Below are 6097 nucleotides of genomic sequence, written 5' to 3' on the forward strand. Positions count from 1 at the left end.
GGTATGCATGGGGTGTTCAGTGTTGTAAATGGAAATGGTGAAGAGCTTGTAGATTTATGTGCTGAAAAAGGACTGATGATTGGGAATACCTGGTTTAAAAAGCGAGATATACATAAGTATACTTATGTAAGTAGGAGAGATGGCCAGAGAGCGTTATTGGATTACGTGTTAATTGACAGGCGTGCAAAAGAGAGACTTTTGGATGTCAATGTGCTGAGAGGTGCAACTGGAGGGATGTCTGATCATTATCTTGTGGAGGCTAAGGTGAAGATTAGTATGGGTTTTCAGAAAAGAAGAGTGAATGTTGGGGTGAAGAAGGTGGTGAGAGTAAGTGAGCTTGGGAAGGAGACCTGTGTGAGGAAGTATCAGGAGAGACTATGTACAGAATGGAAAAAGGTGAGAACAATGGAAGTAAGGGGAGTGGGGGAGGAATGGGATGTATTTAGGGAATCAGTGATGGATTGCGCAAAAGATGCTTGTGACATGAGAAGAGTGGGAGGTGGGCTGTTTAGAAAGGGTAGTGAGTGGTGGGATGAAGAAGTAAGAGTATTAGTGAAAGAGAAGAGAGAGGCATTTGGACGATTTTTGCAGGGAAAAAATGCAATTGAGTGGGAGAAGTATAAAAGAAAGAGACAGGAGGTCAAGAGAAAGGTGCAAGAGGTGAAAAAAAGGGCAAATGAGAGTTGGGGTGAGAGACTATCAGTAAATTTTAGGGAGAATAAAAAGATGTTCTGGAAGGAGGTAAATAGGGTGCGTAAGACAAGGGAGCAAATGGGAACTTCAGTGAAGGGCGTAAATGGGGAGGTGATAACAAGTAGTGGTGATGTGAGAAGGAGATGGAATGAGTATTTTGAAGGTTTGTTGAATGTGTCTGATGACAGAGTGGCAGATATAGGGTGTTTGGGTCGAGGTGGTGTGCAAAGTGAGAGGGTTAGGGAAAATGATTTGGTAAACAGAGAAGAGATAGTAAAAGCTTTGCGGAAGATGAAAGCCGGCAAGGCAGCAGGTTTGGATGGTATTGCAGTGGAATTTATTAAAAAAGGGGGTGACTGTATTGTTGACTGGTTGGTAAGGTTATTTAATGTATGTATGACTCATGGTGAGGTGCCTGAGGATTGGCGGAATGCGTGCATAGTGCCATTGTACAAAGGCAAAGGGGATAAGAGTGAGTGCTCAAATTACAGAGGTATAAGTTTGTTGAGTATTCCTGGTAAATTATATGGGAGGGTATTGATTGAGAGGGTGAAGGCATGTACAGAGCATCAGATTGGGGAAGAGCAGTGTGGTTTCAGAAGTGGTAGAGGATGTGTGGATCAGGTGTTTGCTTTGAAGAATGTGTGTGAGAAATACTTAGAAAAGCAAATGGATTTGTATGTAGCATTTATGGATCTGGAGAAGGCATATGATAGAGTTGATAGAGATGCTCTGTGGAAGGTATTAAGAATATATGGTGTGGGAGGCAAGTTGTTAGAAGCAGTGAAAAGTTTTTATCGAGGATGTAAGGCATGTGTTCGTGTAGGAAGAGAGGAAAGTGATTGGTTCTCAGTGAATGTAGGTTTGCGGCAGGGGTGTGTGATGTCTCCATGGTTGTTTAATTTGTTTATGGATGGGGTTGTTAGGGAGGTAAATGCAAGAGTCTTGGAAAGAGGGGCAAGTATGAAGTCTGTTGGGGATGAGAGAGCTTGGGAAGTGAGTCAGTTGTTGTTCGCTGATGATACAGCGCTGGTGGCGGATTCATGTGAGAAACTGCAGAAGCTGGTGACGGAGTTTGGTAAAGTGTGTGAAAGAAGAAAGTTAAGAGTAAATGTGAATAAGAGCAAGGTTATTAGGTACAGTAGGGTTGAGGGTCAAGTCAATTGGGAGGTGAGTTTGAATGGAGAAAAACTGGAGGAAGTGAAGTGTTTTAGATATCTGGGAGTGGATCTGTCAGCGGATGGAACCATGGAAGCGGAAGTGGATCATAGGGTGGGGGAGGGGGCGAAAATTTTGGGAGCCTTGAAAAATGTGTGGAAGTCGAGAACATTATCCCGGAAAGCAAAAATGGGTATGTTTGAAGGAATAGTGGTCCCAACAATGTTGTATGGTTGCGAGGCGTGGGCTATGGATAGAGTTGTTCGCAGGAGGATGGATGTGCTGGAAGTGAGATGTTTGAGGACAATGTGTGGTGTGAGGTGGTTTGATCGAGTAAGTAACGTAAGGGTAAGAGAGATGTGTGGAAATAAAAAGAGCGTGGTTGAGAGAGCAGAAGAGGGTGTTTTGAAATGGTTTGGGCACATGGAGAGAATGAGTGAGGAAAGATTGACCAAGAGGATATATGTGTCGGAGGTGGAGGGAACGAGGAGAAGAGGGAGACCGAATTGGAGGTGGAAAGATGGAGTGAAAAGGATTTTGTGTGATCGGGGCCTGAACATGCAGGAGGGTGAAAGGAGGGCAAGGAATAGAGTGAATTGGAGCAATGTGGTATACCGGGGTTGACGTGCTGTCAGTGGATTGAATCAGGGCATGTGAAGCGTCCGGGGTAAACCATGGAAAGCTGTGTAGGTATGTATATTTGCGTGTGTGGACGTGTGTATGTACATGTGTATGGGGGGGGGTTGGGCCATTTCTTTCGTCTGTTTCCTTGCGCTACCTCGCAAACGCGGGAGACAGCGACGAGGTATAAAAAAAAAAAAGAAAAAATCTGTGAGTGTATATATATGTATACATTGAGATGTATAGGTATGTATATTTGCGTGTGTGGACGTGTATGTATATACATGTGTATGTGGGTGGGTTGGGCCATTCTTTCGTCTGTTTCCTTGCGCTACCTCGCTAAATCGGGAGACAGCGACAAGGCAAAATAAAAAAAATAAAAAAAATAATAATAATAATGATAATAATAATAATAATAATAACAATAATAATAATTATAATAATAATAACAACAACAAGAATAATAATAATAATAATAGTAATAATAATAATAATAATAATAATAATAATAATAATAATAATGATAATGATAGTAATAATAATGATAATAATAATAATGATAATAATAATAATAATAATAATAATAATAATAATAATAACAATAATAATAATAATAATAATAATAATAATAACAATAATAATAATAGTAATAATGATAATAACAATGATAATAATAATAATGATAATAATAATAATAATAATGATAATAGTAATGATAATGACAATAACAATAATTATAATAATAATAATAATAATAATGATAATAATAATAATGATAATAATAATAATAATGATAATAATAATGATAATAATGATATTAATAATTATGATAGTAATATTGATAATAATGATAATAGTAATAACAATAATAGTAATGATAATTATTATGATTATAATAATAATGATAATAGGAACTGAGTGTGAACGAATGTGGCCTTTGTTGTCTTTTCCTAGCGTTACCTCCCGCGCGAGCGGGGGAGGGGGGTACCATTTCATGTGTGGCGGGGTGGCGACGGAAATGGATGAAGGCAGCAAGTATGGATATGTACATGTGTACATACGTATATGTTTGTGTATGTATATGCACGTATACGCTGAAAAGTATAGGTATGTATATGTGCGTATGCAGACGTGTATGTACATACATGTGTACGTGGGTGGGTTGGACCATTCTTTTGTCTGTTTGCTTGCGCTACCTTGTTAACGCGGGAGACAGCGGCTAAGTATAAGTTATATATATAATTAGAATAATAATGATAATGATAGTAATAACAATAATGATAATGATAATGATGATAATGATAATGATGATAATAATAAACAATGATAAAAATGATATTGATGATAATAGTGATAATAATAAAAATAAGCCGTGGTTTATCCCTGGGGATAGGGGAGAAAGAATACTTCCCACGTATTCCCTGCGTGTCGTAGAAGGCGACTAAAAGGGAAGGGAGCGGGGGGCTGGAAATCCTCCCTTCTCGTTTTTTTTTAATTTTCCAAAAGAAGGAACAGAGAAGGGGGCCAGGTGAGGATATTCCCTCAAAGGCCCAGTCCTCTGTTCTTAACGCTACCTCGCTATCGCGGGAAATGGCGAATAGTATGAAAAAAAAAAAAATAAAAATAATAACAATGATAATAATAATAATAATAATAATAATAATAATAATAATAATAATAATAATAATAATAATGATAATAATAATAATGATAATAATGATAATAATAATGATGATAATAATAATGATAATGATGATAGTAATAATCATGATAATAATGATAATAATAATAATGATAATGATAATAATGATATTAAAAATAATAATGATAACAATAATGATAATAACAATGATAATAATAATAATGATAATAATGATAATGATGATAGTGATAATCATGATAATAATAATAATAACAATGATAATAATGATAATGATAATTGCTTGGTAATCATATACTGATCCCCGTCACTGCCTTCCACTAACAATGTCTGAACGTTGTGTGTGTATGATACAGCAGGTGTAGTTGCCTACTTTTATTCGTTAGGTTAATGAAAAAATTTTTTGGGATACTTAAAGTGATGAGAACCATCAAAGACTTCAAAAAGAACAATTACCTTTCAGATTATTGCTGAAAGTGTTTGAAACAATTCATCAACTTGAGTTAACATGATCACAGCGGAAGAGCTTAATATCAGCTAATGTGAGGAACATGGTTGGTACTTATACTTGGCATGCTATCATTATGATCATTGTTATCATTATCATTGTTACTGTTATTATACATCATTATTACTATTATTATCATCTTTTTATCATTCTTATTTCTTAAGCTTGTTTGCCTTTTCCAGCATTAGCCAGGTAGAGCCAGGAACAGACGAGGAAAAGGCGTCAGTCACCCACATCCAATCTCTAGCTCTCATGTGTAATGCACCGAAACCACATCCAGGTCCCAAAGATTCTTCTGTGGTTTTCTCAGTCTGCTTCACATGCCCTGGCTCAGTCCACTGAAAGCACGCCGCCCCATGTATATCACATCATTTCTTTCGTTTCATCCCGTGCACGATTTCTAATCTCCTGCATATTCAGGCCCCGACCACTTAAAATATTTTCGCTTCATCCTTTGATCTCCAGTTTGGCTTCCCCTTTCTCACTCTCACCTTCACTTTCAACACAATGATTCTCTTTGTCAGCCTCTCGTTCCTGTCCATATGTCCAAACCATGTCAGTACACCCTCCTCTGCTCTCTCGACTACGCTCCTCTTATTACTAACATCTCGCTCCCACCCTTTCATGACTTACTAGATCAAACTACCTCACATCACACGCCCCTCCAAGACCCTTGCATGTACCTTCCTCACCACCCCATACATAAACAAATCAAACAGCCATGATGACATCACACACCCCTGCCGCAGTCCCACATTAAACTAGAACTACTCTCTATCTACTCTTACATATTACTATCATTGTTTATCATTATTATTATCTATACTACTATCATGATAATAATATGATAGTAGTAATAATGAGAATAACAATAATAATGATCGTTATTGCTATGATTGTCATTGTTGTTATTATTATTATTAATACTATCATTATTATCATTATTATTATTTTCTTTCTTTTTCTTTCAAACTATTCGCCATTTCCCGCATTAGCGAGGTAGCGTTAAGAACAGAGGGCTGGGCCTTAAGGGAATACCCTCACCTGGCCCAATTCTCTGTTCCTTCTTTTGGAAAATTAAAAAAAAAAAAACGAGAGGGGAGGATTTCCAGCCCCCCGCTCCCTCCCCTTTTAGTCGCCTTCTACAGCACGCAGGGAATACGTGGGAAGTATTCTTTCTCCCCTATATATATATATATATATATATATATATATATATATATATATATATATATATATATATATATATATATATATATATATTCTATTTATTTACTCTATCATACTTTGTCGCTGTCTCCCACTTTAGCAAGGCAGCGCAAGGAAACAGAAGAAAGAATGGTCCAACCCACCCACATACACATGTATATACATACATTATTATTATCATTATTATTATTATTATCATTATTATTATTATTATTATTATCATCATCATTATCATTATCATTGTTGTT

Source organism: Panulirus ornatus, chromosome 69, assembly GCF_036320965.1.
Source record: "Panulirus ornatus isolate Po-2019 chromosome 69, ASM3632096v1, whole genome shotgun sequence".
In the NCBI taxonomy this organism is placed as follows: domain Eukaryota; kingdom Metazoa; phylum Arthropoda; class Malacostraca; order Decapoda; family Palinuridae; genus Panulirus; species Panulirus ornatus.